Source organism: Chenopodium album, chromosome 26 (assembly GCF_948465745.1).
Source record: "Chenopodium album chromosome 26, dcCheAlbu1.1, whole genome shotgun sequence".
Lineage (NCBI taxonomy): Eukaryota > Viridiplantae > Streptophyta > Magnoliopsida > Caryophyllales > Amaranthaceae > Chenopodium > Chenopodium album.
This window is the reverse complement of record NC_137859.1, coordinates 8,754,365-8,771,638: the sequence shown is the minus strand read 5'-3', so window position 1 is coordinate 8,771,638 and position 17,274 is coordinate 8,754,365. Positions and strand designations below refer to the sequence as shown.

Here is a 17,274-nt window from a genome sequence, read left to right as displayed (position 1 = left end):
CATGTGTAAGAACCTGTGGTAATTCTGCTCCCCAATATTACAAGTGTAAAAATTGGATCGTCACAGGGTCATTGAAAGGCGAAGGCCATGACCAAAGAAAGACACACAAAGCACGCAATCAGCAAAGCTGAGTACATACAAGCTGCAACATAAATTAAGAAATCCATAACATGCTACTAATAATCAATCATCATGCATCATTAAATTATAGACTCAACACACGACTCAACTATTTATATTACTAAGACTCCATTAATTAATATTAGGTAAATCATTATTTTTATTCATTGGATTACGTAATAGACAAGGTTGTCCAACCCATGCTCCATTTGGAACATCAATAAAAGAAAAACCCCATGCCTCCTTTCGGAAACATCAATAAACATCCAACGACCACGGGCGCGACTCCGTGACCGTAGTTAGTATGAGATCTCACCTAACTCCTAGTTTTGAAATATATTTGAAATAAGAGACTCGTAGATCAGACGGCCTCGAGAAAAGTACACGGCTAATACCCCATGTACCCTAACCCCTGATTGTCATTACTCCAGAAGTGCACCAATCCAGAGTTTTATTGCTCATCCATCTTGCACTTTACGTGATTTACAGGTTTAGACTTGGTAATGACTCATATGCATAACAATTCAATCAATCCAATATCAATTCAATCAAGTAAAACAACTTTTCAATTTCAATTCTTGATTTATTAGTGGCAAGCAACATTTATTATTTATTCCTTTACTGCCTCGGTGTATAAACACCTTGAGTGCATAAGGCACCCCAAAACCTCAACCTCATCTTAGAAGACTTAAATTCTTCCTTTACTCATCCTGCTTGCATAATCATGAATGAGTAATAAATTAATCATTACACCAATCATATACCTTTGCCTCTAAGCGCACCTTGCATAATTAGAGCTTAAATAATACTTGCAATATAAAATAGTGCACGTCATACGAAATTCACAATGTATAACCAAACAATTTAACTCAGTCATCCATATACATGATACTAAGTTCTCGATCCGTCGTCCTTAAACATGCACCTAAAAGAAAGGTTTCGTAACTTGTACGTACCTTGAGCAAACGAATTGGTATGCCACTTTACTAACTAGAAATTACCTTCAATAAACTCCTCCCAAGCCAATAATAACATCTCAATCAATACCCAATCAATCAAATTTACAGCAATACTAACTTACTTTAAAACCTTCAAAATCACTTTAAAACCTTCCCTTTTGTTAAAATTAAAGGCTTATATATATTTCTTTAAATTTTTCTTCATAAAAACCTTAAAATACACTCTTATACATGAAATTACAACAAGTTCAAAGTCTAATAAAAATCTAAAAATTATGTAAAAACCCCTAAAAATCTCGCTTTTAATAGGTAATCATACCCTTTTATTAAAATCACAATTATACTACTTTAAATAAAATTCCAGCATTTTAAACTAATCGAAAACCACTTCAAAACTTCATCAAAATACATCTTTATACTTAAGTTATCCATAGAAAAATTAAATTATCTCTTACCCTTTAAACTCAAGGATAAAATTTTAAAAAAACTTCGTTAAAAACCAAAAACTGCCCGAAAATCATATTTAGAGGCTGAATTTGGCCACGAGAGGGTGGTGCTACCATAGGTAGTGAGTCTTTTTTAAAACGTTGTTTCCACATGGAAAACACTACTTTTTTGTCAAAATCGGATGAGTTTAGAACCTGATCGAGATTAAAACGGGATTAATATTAACGAACGGAAATCTAAAAATTAAAACACGAATCTATGTGTTCAAAATAATCTGGAATTAAGTTAAACTAATCAGTAGTTATAATCACCAAAATTTCAAAATATCATTACTATAAAAGCCCTAAATCAATTGTTCATAAAAATCCTAAAATCATGATTTTCAATAAATTGAAACCCTAGGTTTTTAATTCATAAAATATGAAATATATAACATAAATATAATCTGAAATTTATAATCTTTATACCATTAAAATATAATTTGGTACTAAAAATATAATCTTTATACTAAAATCAAAACCCAAAACAATTAAATTAACATTACGCAAAATAATGAAACAAATGAGGATGAAAATAAGACTAACCTTTTTGTGTGGGAAATTTTTGGAGATTCATGGGGTATTTATAGGAGAGAATTATTGTAGGGTAAAAAGAAAGATTGGGCCTCATAAAAATAATGGGTCGATTACGTAAACAAATGGGTTAGGCTTGTGTGATTGGACATAAATTGTAGAATAAAGGTGCATAAAATAATTTGTTCAAATAATTATCAACCCAGATTAATAATTTGAAACTTTTAAAATTAAATTATGAAAAATAACAAATAAATATTATAAATAAAATAAATTTTCATTTATAAAATATTTAAAAATACGGGGGATTACAGTTATGTCCATTTTAGCAATTACCACCTTCTATTTTTTTTTTTTTGAAAATTACCACCTTCTATTTTCAAAAACATCAAAAGTTACCACATTCTTGCCCCTCTACTACCACGTGACGTCATTTTAGGCTCATTCTTTCCCTTTCCTCCCTATTTTCCTCACATTTCTCATTCCTAACTCGATTCTCATCCCCCCTTTCACTTCTTTTCCCCCAAACAATCAAAAACACTTCAATTCACTCCTCCAAATCAATATTGATGAACAATTATTGGTGGTTTGGGGGAAAAAAAGTGAAACGGAAGATGAGAATCCAAATAGGAATGAGAAATGTGAGGGAAATAGGGAGGAAAGGGAAAGAATGGGCCCAAAATGACGTCATGTGGTAGTTGGGGGGCAAGAAGGTAGTAATTTTTGATGTTTTTGAAAATAGAAGGTGGTAATTTTCAAAAAATAAAAATAAAAATAGAAGGTGGTAATTTTCAAAAAATAAAAATAAAAATAGAAGGTGGTAATTGCTAAAGTGGACATAACAGAAGGTGGTAATTGTCAAAATTTAGATGCATGGTAAGTTATTTATGTTTTAAATGAAAGGTTTTATGGACTTGACATTTCATTAGTCATCATATAACGCTATTTCATGGTGAGAGAAGAATGACACTAACAATAGAACATGGTTCCTTTAAGTTTTAATATTAATAACTAGTGTTGTGTTCATACCTTGTGATAAACATTTTTCAGCCATTAAAACATGTTTATAATATCTGACGATAATGTGGCATACAAAACATGTGAAACATGCTGTGACATACATATAATATATGGGGTGTTACGTGGCACATTGTTTATTTTAAGAATGCATTTTATAATATACGAAGTATAAACTATAAAGTATAGATATAGATTAGGGTTGAATTCCTAAATAGCTTACATACTGTTACACCAAAAATGAATCTATTTGGGCCATGATGGGCTAAAGCCTAAAGGTGGTAAAAATTGGGCTAAAAACCGTGTGCTCTTACGACCAAGGCCCAAAGGAAATTGATCAACAAGGTAAATAGAGCACGTGACATGCATGAAAAAGTTCAAATGGCGAATTGCAGCACCAAAAGCTAAAAAAGATGTAATCATATTCTTCGTATGGACTATGGAGTATATTTCTTCCTCCTTGAGCGTGTGAATTGACTGATTGTCTAAGGGTATTGTGCATTCCACGAACATAGAACTCTCTAGTTACCAAAGGTGCGCTCCGCGCAATGACTAAGAAATAGGTTTGCGCTTGAATTGAAGTGACGAGGTCACAAAGGAAAAGTAAGCTGAGTATAAAGGATATTATTTGTGAGACAAAAAATATTTCTTTGCTGCAAATAATAAGAAATTGAGTTATTATATCCATTAATACTTATTTTAAGACTTCTATTTGATCTCGTGTATATTATGATGTCCATCCGTTCTCTTGTTAAGCTAATTCTATTTGGAGTTAAACTAATATCGACAACCATTACCCCTATGACGTTACTCCATCCTTATGTTCTTAAGGATTACTTGTCCTTCAATTTATTTATGTTCACACATTTTTTTAAAAATTTTGAATGCGCGCACTGATGTTTTTTTAATTTATATATCCCGTATGTTATTTGGATTTAGCTTGTATGTTCATACAATTTCTATTTGTATGTGTTTTGCGGTGAAAATTTTACAACGTCATTCTTAAAAAATGACACCACAATATGCTGATGTGGCAAAATCCGATTGGCACATATTAAGTATTTTGATTTTTATTTTGAATTATTTTTAAGGTCCATAATATATTAAAACTAGATGAAGCCCGTGCGATGCACGGGCTTTGTTTTATTTATTTATTTATTTTTTTTGTATTTATTAGCTAAAATTTGTTATATATTTAGATAAAATTCCTAATATTAAAAGATAATATTTAATATTTAATTATTTTAAACTTAAAAATCTCATTCGCCAATTTTGCTTACGTGGCATTTGAATTATTTAATTCTAAAAGAAATTAATAATCTCTTATTTAATTGGCTATTACTAAGATTTATAATCCTACATGGCGCGCTAAGAAAATTAGATCCTACGTGGCGCTCTAAAATCTCGGGAAAAAACTCCCCTTTATATATATATATTATATTAGATTGTATTTTAAATTATGTATCATTTAGAATACATGTATTTTGTAAGAAATACTTAATCATAATTATGAAAATCCTTTTGTGTCCATGCCTTTAGACCATCAACAACAACTCCCAAACCGGCTTCCTTCAACACTACAAGAAAATGTCTTTTCGTAGCGATTGTATATTCGCTACAATATGCAAGCATGTTTGTGAAATAATTAAGGAACTCGTATCATTTTACAATCGCCATGGTTTTCCCATATAAAATCGGTACGGAAAACATAATAATACATATCCACACTATTTTTACACATTTATATAATTTTGAGAAATCATATCATTTACAATCGCCACTAAATCCCAAAAATCGATATGAAAAGCCTTTTCAACACTAGACATATAAATATTGTTTGAAATAGAATACATAAAATATGTCATAGCTTATTGGTGAAACATTTACTATAAGAGTTTGAGGTTGCATGTTCGAATCTTATAAAGATCATATGCATGCTTTATTTTTTTTTTTTTTTAAGAAAATGAGTTCAACATTTATAGCGATTGTAATCGCTACAATAATCACCACGATTGGACGTAGTTTTTCGTATCGATTATTGAGGCCAACCCCAGCGATATTGAAAACCACTACTAAAGGCTAAGGCAACGGGGGATATTGTATCGAATGACCATTCGTTGGGAAAGCTTTTTGTTGCAATTACAATCGATACTAAAGGTTAAAATAATCGCTACGAAAAGGTTATTTTCTTGTAGTGCAACTCACCGCTGCCGCACCACCAAGCAGCAAAACAACTACCTCCAACCGTCGGACAACATAGCAGCCACCAGTAGCCTTCTCGCCGCTCCACCCACCGCACTGCTACAGCAGCCCAGGCCAGTCTACCGCTTCCTTCAGCCCGCAATCAATCACCACCGCCCAGCTCTCAACCACACAGCTACACCATTTTCAGTTCACCAACACAACCACTACCTTCAATCCACGCCGCTTCAATTCACCAACAGTAAAACGCAAAAGCAATTTTGACAATTAGAACCTCAAATCCACCATCAATTCACTACCTAATTACAATAATTCGGCCTCCAATCGCAGCAACACCCACCTTCAATTCACGCTCCACCAACAACACCAAAACACACCAATTGCGTGAATTAGAACTTCAATCCACCGTTAATTACATCAATTTGCCACCCAATTACAACAATTCCGACCTTTAATAGCAACAACCATTTCGAATTGTGCTCCAATTGAAGATCCAGAAGATGAACTCATGGAAGAAATTCGAAAATATTTTAAAAAAAAAAAAAAAATTAAATACTATAACTATGTATTTTATAAAAAAAAATACATGTATTTGTAATAATACATACATGTATAGTATAATTTATCTAAAATAAATAAAAAATTGACCAACCATTACATGCCATGTCAGCATGTTATGGTATCATTTTTTTGAAAAATGACATAGTAGAATCATCCGTTTTGCGGTGCTATTCTTTGAATTTAATCCTTTATGATCTGTTTGGTTTTGGTTTGTAAGTTCTTTGATGTAATGAATGGCGCACAAATTCTATTTTTATCATATGTCATTTTTTATAATAATTTTTTCCTTAAAATATATTAATTATCAGTTACTAACTATATGTTTTTTTTTTTTTTTTTTTTTTTTTTTTTTTTTTTTTTTGTGAAATCAAGATCATTAAGGTTAGTGACGATATTGTTTTGAAACCATGATTGAATTTCATATTTATAGAACATCCGTAATAAATTTTTTTTTAAAAAAGATAATATTATGTAATGGACACTATGTTTTATATAAGCAATATACATTATTGGACAATAAAAGTACATTACAGTTACAATTACACATTAAATTATAGAAACAATGCAAATACTCGATTCACAATAACTATACATCAAATTCATTGTATGCGACAGTGTGATGAAGTCCATCTTCAACAATCACGCACTTTGCATGTGCTTTATTACTATTAACGTCGAACAATTTTAGCCTTAAAACCATGCTTCATATGAAGGTTAATGGAGATTTCGGGAACAACTTCTTGGACAGCTACTACATCATACCTTCGAATTATGGCAGCTACAACAAACTTTACTTGTGTTAAAGCCATGTCCTTTCCTTGACAAATCCTCGGCCCTGCCCCGAAAGCCAAAAACTTGTTCGAAGGCTCAATCTTTATGGTTCCTCGTTCCGTTATCCATCTCTCAGGCTTAAACTCGTTACAATCATCTCCCCAAATTGATTTTATCCTTCCTTGGGCATACATGTCGAAGAAGATATGCATATTCGGTTTCATTAGATGACCACTTGGAAGTATGTCCGATTCAACTGAATTCTTGTGGTTAAATGGTACAGATGGATACAATCTTAATGTTTCAAACATTGCACCATGAAGATATACTAGCTCATTTTTGTGCTTGGTAAACTTCCTTACAAAATCATCACTATCATCATTATTATTATTATTATTATCATCGTCTCTTTCTACCATTATAGCATTTAATTCCTCTCTAATCTTATTAGTAACAAGGGGGTTCTTGGTAAGAAGGTATAATAACCAAGATAAAGCAACACTAGATGTATCACCTCTTGCTATGAAAAAATTCAAAAACGAGTCCTTTAAAAACTTGTCACCATTTCTAGTATTTTTTGTTGTTGTGGGATTTTCTACGTCATTCATATAAATTGTCAATAAGTCTTCGAATATTACCTCACTTTCTTCTTTAGGATTACTGAGTTTTCTTTCTTCTCTCTTCATAACTATGATCTTGTTAATGAAGTCGGAAATAATCTGGCAATCCTTTTGGTATTTCTCTTCTCCTATACCCAACCATCTTGTAAATTTCCATATAAATGTTGGTATAGAATGACGTTGAAAAATCACCTCTTCTACATCAATCACGGCTTGGGAGAGTGGAATAGGTGGCAAATCGAGTGAGAGAAATTTAGGGTCATAGTCCATGAGAATGTGACATACATTATCATAACCAAACCTTTTAAACACATCTTGCAAGTCGATTTCAACACCATGCTTAGAGACATGGTCGAGCAATGGGATGAGTCTACCATCTACTTGTTCCCAAATTTTTTTCATAAAAATTGAACTGAATTTGGGATGATTAAAGAAAGAATGAACCAATCTTCGATGGTACTGCCACAAACTAGAATCCGAGTTGAAGATCCCATCTCCAGCAATTTCGAAGATTTCGTTAAAGTTAGGGCCTTTGACATAATTTCGGAAGCTCTTGCTAAACACATGGTGAACGTTGGAAGGATCAGCGGTAACTATGAAGTTCACGTTGGCGAAACAAGGGCCCTTAAATAGAAACGTTAGCTCATTTGATTTATCCATGATTTCAACGTAAAAGTCATTGATTCTGTGAAAATTTTTGAAGAGTGCAGGAAGCATCCCAACAACAGGCCAATTAGTTGGGAGACCATTTTTGTTGCGAAAAAAGTAGCAAAAAATAATTAAGGAAATGAGCAAAGAAAAGATGACCATGTATGTCATTGTTTGCTAAGAAGTTATAGCTCTTTGTAAGGTTTGGTGGGAAAGTTTAAATGGGCTTTTGGTTTATCTTTATGTGAAAGAGTTCTTTATATAGAAAAAAAAAAAAAAAAATTGTATATGCCACTCTTTCGCTCCCTTTATGAAATGGTAGAAATTTATCCCTTTAATTCTATTAGAGGACATTTTTACCGTTAGAATCTGTTCACTTCAGCTTAATTTCAGTTCAGTTCAGCTCCAATCAGTTCAGTTCAGCTTCTAATTTCCTTCTCTCATAAAATATGCATTTCAGCACTATTCAATACAGTACGTTCAGTAAGCATATAGCAATAGCTAGGAGGACTAGCCCTTTAACTTTATAAAGTGTTTAATTCTCATTTCTTTTATTATTGTAGGACACTTACATTATTACATATGATGTTTGAGGAGGTTACAACATTTATTACTTCGTATTTTATTTTTCTAAAGGTAAATGAAACTCAAGTGGCATGATGCTCTTGCGTTAAGTAAAAAACAAAAACCTCTTTTTAAAGTTTGTAATTAGCCTTTGTCCCTGTATTTGACATACGAGTATTTGAATTTTGTTTTCTTCAATATACATATACTACTAACTATAGCCACATTTTTTTTAGTGACGGATAAATTAATAACAAATTTCATCATGATGTACGTAGTTAAATACATTAGGTATTGATATAAAATTTCATAATATCATATTTTAATATTTTTTGAGCGAATATTTAATTATATAAATGTATAGTCAAAATTGACTTGTGTGGTAAATTTAATTGTACGAATTATTTATCCATAGAGGAAGCTAAGAACACATATTTTGGTTCCTAGCATTATGGAGAAAATTCAAGTTTAATTATTTTTTTCAGAATTCCCACCTACATAAACAACAGCTAATGGCATTTTGGTAAATAAGACTCTTGATATTCGTATTGCAACAATTTAAAAAAAAAAAAAACACCTACTGAGTACGAGTAATTGTTTTGGCTTTGTGTACCGCTGGCAAAGACAAATGTAAATTTATAGTGTCAACTCATATAGCTCCTCTAAACCAATAAAGCTTGGTCGGGTTGGTGCGTGGGAACTCACCTTGTGACTTTAAGGTCACGAGTTCGAGCCCCACCAACTACATTAGCTTAGGAGTAGCTAGGGGGACTTACTTACCTCCTCTTAGATCTCTACTCTCAAGTGTTGACTTTTGAATTTTAATTAATTTCTTTAATTTTGATTGAGTCGTTTATTAAAGTGAGATTGAGTGGAGTCAATTTAAAAGTTATGCATGGTTAAAAGATTTAGGCCCTGTTCTTTTGGGCAGAGCAGAGCAGGACAAAGCAGAGCAGAGTTAGGCTTCCACACACTGCGGAGCAGAGTAGAGCAGATTTTAGCGCAAGGCAGAGTAAAGCAAAGCAGATTAGATTTCAGCAGAGCAGGGCAGAGAAGCTCTAAAGAACAGGGCCTCAGTTGTTTATTTCTATACTTAATTAGTACGCGAGAAGTAGATTAATTTAAGGAAATTTTTATTTATCTTTTAATAAGATATAGTTAAGATTACAACTTTTTTAGGGATAGATTACTTTAGAATTTATTTAATTTTTAGATTCCTAGTTGGCATGGGATGTATGCCTTGTAAAAATGTTTATTTTCATTAACAAAAAAGGGAGAGTGATTGATTTGAAATTAATGAAGTTTTACGTAATTTTATGCTTGTGTATTCTTTGCCTTGTTAAAGCTCGTGCGGCTTAGTGTTTGTTGATTGAGACTCAAAATCTATTCCAAACCTTTTAATTGAGACTGAAGGTTATATCCCAATATCCACGTCAAAATCCACATCAAAATGACTATCATTTCACTATTTCAGAAAGAAGACTAGCTCGTCATTACCATTCCCGGAAAAAAATACGTCGTACCGTAGAGATAAAGAGAGGAAATTCAAAGAGAAAGGGAGGAAATACCAAGCTCTTCTTATTTTAATTTGTTAATTAGGAAATTTCCTTTTTCTTATTCAAATCAATTTTTTTTCAATTTATTTTTCGGATTTGCACGAAGATATGAGGACTATGAAGTACGAAACTGTGTTTAGGGTCTATACAAGAAATTTTTAGCTGGAAAAAATGTTTTTCCACAAAAAAATGTCTAGTCTTTTCTAAATATAGGCTGAGTTATTATGTATTTTTATTGAGATTACACAAAAACTTGAACAATTTCATTTTTATTAAAACAATTGCGATCAATGATGAAAAAACTATCCGAAATTTTCATGAGTTAATTTCACTGTTTCATCAAATAGAAATTCATCTTTCGCCTATCAGCCTGAGGTTGCATAATTTCAGCGTAACATGTAACCAATTTCAAATGTTTATCAAGAAAATAAACATGGGCGGCGTAGCATTATGTTGTTTGGAATTATTCAAATGCGAGGTTCATCTATAAGCATATTGTGTGAATGAACAGAGAAGTCAAAACTAACTGAATCAACTCCATTCAAATTTTTTTCAAAAAGATAAAATTCAAATTTAAGTTGATATGGACATACAACAATATATTAGCAAAACTCAACTTTCAAATAGATACAATCCGACTACCCGAATTAATACCAAAATAATATGGATGAGGCTATTAGCTCCACAAAAAGAGTGTGTTTACACATACTCACTAGCTGTACAAAAATAAACTATACACACACCAATAATGCTGACAATTAAAGCATGAGATATTGAGATACGCAGTGACCGTCAATAATCCGTAAAGTAAGGGGTCCAACAAAAAAAAGGGTTGTACACTTGTACTGTGCAGTTGTGCTCTTAAATAAAAGTAGTGTTGAACTTTAAATTAAGAAAGTGATATTCGGAGTCCAACAATTCACAATTTGCCCCCACATAATCTTAATTACTCACTCTGAGTTGACCTTTTTTTTTTTTTTTTTAAATTTTTTTTTAAAAAAAAATAAATCTTCCAACTTTACTTTTTTCGTCTCACAAATAATATACTATCAAATAGGGGAAAAATTGGAGGAAGAATTAGGTTTTTAAATGTTAGTGGACCAACTCAACCAAAAGCTTAAGCAACACAGGCCCACCCATACCTGGTGCGAATTAATTCCACTTTAAAGGAGGGGTGGATGAGATTTGAACCCGTGACCTTTGTGTCACGCTGGCTCCGATACCATGTTAGTGGATCAACTCAACCAAAAGCTTAAGCTTATGGTTGAGGCCTAGGAATATGTTTTATACTCTATCATTAAATTTATTTTGTTTCTCTATATCAAATGATAAAATCTCTACCAATCTGTGCACGTTCTGTGAGGTTTACCTATTTCTTCTCACTTTCAAATAATCCTATAATATGGAGTAATTAAAGTTGTTATATTGTTAAGGGTTTTCCATGCTGATTCTCTTTTTTTAATAACTATTTATGCTCATTCGATGTCGGTATGACAAAAGTGAATTGTAATGTCATTTTCTATAAAATGTGCATGAGAGCTTAATTTTGATATTTGAAAATATTCTTCAAATTTTGTGAAAAAACTGTAGATAAGGTCACCAATTCGCACACTTTGTGCTCCAAACTCTAGTCAATTCATGTTGTAAATATAATATTTTCGATAAGCATGATAGAATAAAAATCTTCATTGCCCACATAAATTAAGAATCGTTGCAATATAAGGTATCTATGGCGCTCCCACATCGGAATTATTTGAGGAGAACGAAGCATTCCTTGTATGGGGTTGATATTTTTACCGAGTAGAGGCCTTTTGGGTAAGACTTATTTCCTAGCTACACCAAAGTAGATCCTTACGGGCTTAGGCCCAAAGAGAACAATAACATCTACTAGTGGCCGCATGCCCTCATGTTGACCTGGCTGAGGTCTTACAAACGGTATCAGAGTTAGACCCATTTCAGTGTCCTGTTGTGCATTCGGGTGTACTCAGGCTCCTTAAAAGAGTGGAGAAGGTGCCTATGGCTCTCCTACATCGGTAGTTGAGGAGAACGAAGCATTCCTTATATGGGAGTCGATACTTTAACCTAGTAGTGGTTAATGCGTGCACACTAGAGCTAACTATGTTTAGAGAGCTCTTGTTGGCAACATTAATGAGGGAAATATGTAAACAAATACTTTAAGGGTATACATATCCGCACACTATTCTCAAGTATTTCTAAAAAGGGCAATTAACAATAATGATGACAAATAAGTAAATAAATATTTTAGAGGGTATAATTTTCTAAATATTATTCATATGAATTAAATTATGATTAAATCACACAAGGAAAAGCATAGATAGATGTAATTAATGTCATATTAGTAAGGATGGCAAAGGGTCGAATTTGGATCGGATGGAGCTTCACCCGCATCCTTCCGCACCCGCCATCCACTCCACCCACCACCCGCTTACCCCATCATCCACATCCAATCCACCCATCATCCGCTGGTAAAACGGGTGGATCGAATGCTAAACGGATGAAAGCTATTAAACGATTAAACCTATGTCATTAATATAAACACATTACTACTAATTCACATAGCGATTCCAAGATCATTTAATTTAAGCCTAAATTATTGTTTGCCGTCAAAATCGACATTACAACCTTAAAAAATGTACTTCGTATAATATTATAGACTTTTTACTACTCCGTAGTAGACAATTACATTGGCATGTGGCAATAAACTTGCAAGAAATACATAGATCAATGAGTTACAAGAGGTGACCTTTGTCAAGTCCTATTTTTCCTTCAAAGATCCATGAAATCGTCTTCATCCTACAAGAGTTAAAAAAAAAATATAATTAAGATCATGTAATGAATATTAACGCATATCAGTATCTAATTAAAAGTTACAGTGAATTAACATATAAACCACAATCTCACCAACTTAATTATTTAACAATCATTTATACTACGAATTTACAACCCTACTTTGGTACTTAATCACAACCAATATAATGAATTTTAATGTTGGCATAAGGGGATTATTTGCATGGGTAAAATTGTTTTTGGGCCTGGACTACCGGGAACTATATTATTCATTGACCCACATTGTTGTTTGCTGACTATGTACTTTTGCATTTCCTATTTGGCTAGTATGGCTTTTGTTGTGTTTTTTTTTTCTTTAATGTTAAAACATACTTCGTATTACAGTACTATTCTAATATTCATCAAAGTGCTACTTTATCTAATTTTTGGTGATTAAAAATTAATTCATAAAATATGATTCCATTTCCACTCTTCTAAATCCAACATCATATATATGAAATACAAAGTACCAAGAAATTAAGTACAAGTACAAAAACGACACATTGTTTCTAAAATCTCTTTAACACAACATTAAGCCTCCATAAGATTTTTCTTAACACACAAAGATTAGTCCTTGAAATTCCGGGAATGTTTCCTAATTCTTCATGCAAGCCGATCTTGACGTTCTTGGCCCTTCAAGATTACTCACCAACTTATCAATTTGAGCATTGCTATTCTTGCTTGAACATGTCAAATACGGCTATGAACCGTGTCCGTCACAGGAGAGTGCAACTCCACCACTTTACAAGACCAAGGAGGTTCCACCTCAAAATCATATGACAATGAGGGGATTAGCCCCTTAATATTATAAAGTGGTGGTAACGGTTGAATTCTTTTAATGTGGGATTTCATTACCACTACACATCCCCTTTAGTCCTTTTAGTGTGGGTTAAGAGAATGCTTACATGTGGGTTGTTCATGGGCTCAACAGAACATTTTGAAGATCCTTGTTCCGTAACTTTTTCTTAATTGGTCTCTTGGATGATCCCGCATCTACACTTCTCTTACTCGTCTGAGATACCTCATTAGGTACAACATCACCGTGATTTGAAGATGAAACTTCAGCGGAATGTTTTGATAATGTATCTTGAATGAGATTTTGGGCAGTCTTTGATGATCTTGAGGAAATTCTTATAAATACAACATTGATTTTACACATAACATTATATATCTTACAAAATTCTTATAAATACAACATTGATTTTATACATACACAATACTTGTCTATCGTAGAGAATCATGAAATATTTCACATGTAACAAATCTGACAATGGAGGCATGATTATTTTATATTGAACCTACATACATTTGGCATCACTACTTATAGTTATAGTATTACTTTTTAGATCGGTTGATCTTAACCTTTAAACCATTCTTCGTACAATCATACGAAGAATTATATAGGGGAATCGAGGACAGTACAGGATAAATCCTTGTATGGTCTCTATATATATTCTAGTGTTGGATGATGATGAAGACACCTATAATTTTCATTTGGGTGAAGACCATCTGCTTTCCCAAGCAAGCTAATAAGTAGTGATGAAAAGTGACTAACTTTTGGCCACAATGCCAAAGTGACTTATAAGTGTAAATAATAATAATAAATAAATAAATAAAGCACTAATTATCTTACATTCCCTCCTATTTAATTGTGATGATAAGTGTAATAAAAAAAAAGCAATAATTAATTAATTATCCAAGTGATTGACATTTTGTTTTAACATATATTTATATGTTGCATATTTTTTCAACATTACCTTTGTTCAGTGTGTGTCTTATGTATTTGAAGGTATGAAAATATTTGTCTTCCACATTTCAATTTGCAATCTAGTTTTAATCATATTGATGTCAATTATTATGATTATTCGTTAGTAATTTTTCTAATCATATAGGATATATGAAAATGTCTGCACAACATTGTGAGTTCATTGAAGACATAACTCCAATGAGGAAATTATGACAATTAAGATACGAATAATACGCTTTTGGAAGCCACCAAGCTTTGATAATCAAAATGACTATAATAACATTGAGATGGTATCTCTGGATGAAAAGGTATTGAAATATATTCAAAATAAATTCTTAAGTCACATACAAAGCTATATTGATTCTATTTTTCTAAACGTCTGTTTTTCTGTAGAGTGGAAAGATTCAACTATTCAAGCATCTGTTAAGAATGCATTGATTAAAAAGTTTATTTGGTTGTATGCTTGTGGAAGGTCAGTTGTATATCATTTCAAAGTTTGGTGTTGGGCAAAATATTGGAAACTTCAAGCCAACACAACACCCTTACAAAATCAATTTCTTCTACTCAACTATATATGGTCAATTATTGTGAGGACAACTTGCCTATATCCCTACATGCATTTAATTTTACATTATTTGATGACATACTTTCAAGAAATTTGGACGCTTCTTTCTTAGTAGATAGGTATGTTTCATTTCTAAAGTTACTATTTTCATTCACTCACCAAGTATTTGTAATTGACTATAGAAGGAATTCATATAACATATATTATTGGACAAATTTGTGCTTATGGGGCTCTTGAAGACACTTTAATAGAGAAAAAAAAAAAAAGACAGGGTAAAACTTTATCTTCTTTGATTACTTCAACATACTCATTCGATTATGAAATACATTAAGAGAAGAAAAGAACATGTAAACTTTATAATCCCACTAAATGAAAAACATATGATAATGATTAATTGACTATAATATAAATTAGGTTAAATATTTATCATCACCGTGCAAGTGTGCAACACATGAGTACTAATCTAATTGAGTAACATTTGCGTGCAAGGCTAATATTTTATTTCGAAATAAACAATCCACAACCCACATTTTTTCCTTTGCTTTAATTTCCATTATTTAAGAGCATACCCCATTTAGTGAAAAAAAAGGATAAAAGGGCCCCGTTTTTTGTTGGCCCCGACCCCTTTTATTGCCGGTAATTCATCTCTGTGAATGCATCTTCTTATCATTTATTTTTTTGTACGGTCTCTCATCATTAATTAATACAGAATAGCGTTACTAAAAACGTCTATGCGCTACGTAGACTCTCATATTTCGCCACGTCACTTACTCAATTTCTTAGTATGCCATGTCATCTACTGAACACCTTAATATATAGATGACAAGGTTCAATTCGAACACGTGACCTCTTAAAAGAAAGGTTATTGTTCAATCATTAGACTAATTGTTAATTATGTTTTAACCTTGCACAATAAATAATATTGTCCTATAAAGTTTTGATCACACATACTACATACACACTACTAGATGCTCTGTTAATTAACAGTTGCACAACTATAAAAGTAGTAACCCGCCAACCCGGGGCAACGCCCGGGCTACTCACTAGTTACTAAAATAAAATAAGTTAACATCATATTTCTCCAAATTTTTATACATTACACTTTCTCATAAAAATATTTCTCTCGTTGCTTCAAATATATATATATATATATATACATACATATATATATAATATACATATACATATATATATATATATATGTATATATATATATATGTATATATATATATATGTATATATATATATATGTATATATATATATATATGTATGTATATATGTATATATGTGTATATATGTGAATAGATGGTTCTACAGATAGACTACTATACTACCTGTATTGTTAATTGTTAGAAGCTAAAATAATATTGACCATCATATTAATTAATGATTTCTTCCGATCCTACTCTTCTTGATGTATCTTTCCCTCCCCCACTGTCCTTTAATTAAACACACATCCTCATATGATGGATGACGTTGTGCTAATTGTATACTGTATAATTATTTCTTCATATTTCATTAATATGCATCCAGTCCTATAATCATTTTCTTCGGACTATTTCAATTCTTAATTGTAATAAATGTGGTTCATATATATCCTTAAATGTAAATGATTTTTATATGTAATTCTAACCTTTATGTACAATGTAATGCAACATAACATAAATTACAAGAAAGATTAATTTTAAGTTATACATAATTATTAAAAGATGATAAACTGTTATTTCGCGATAGTTGCAAGGTCCACAATCTGTATTGTGTTGAACTGTTGACTATATATATATACTTGCAAAAAAAAAAAAAAAAAAATAATAATAATAATAATAAAAACCAAACAATTTAAAAAGATGGATTTATTTGTAAAATACTGGCTGTACAATACACTATACATACCAATAATGCTGAGTATTAAAGCCATGAAAGAAGATACACTCACAAAGATCAACTAACACTCAAACATTACACTATGATTTTCAAAGTCAATAAAAAGTGGGTTTGCTCTTAAATACTAATGGAATTGAATTAATACACAAATGTAAAATTTAATTCAAATTTCTAGCATTTCTTATACATATCA

At 31.8% G+C, this 17,274-nt stretch overlaps 1 pseudogene; it reads right to left on the bottom strand.

Annotated features, from left to right (window-relative positions):
- Window positions 1-6,546: 6,546 nt before the first annotated feature.
- Window positions 6,547-7,929, bottom strand: LOC145616755 (alkane hydroxylase MAH1 pseudogene; annotated as a pseudogene).
- Window positions 7,930-17,274: the final 9,345 nt, after the last annotated feature.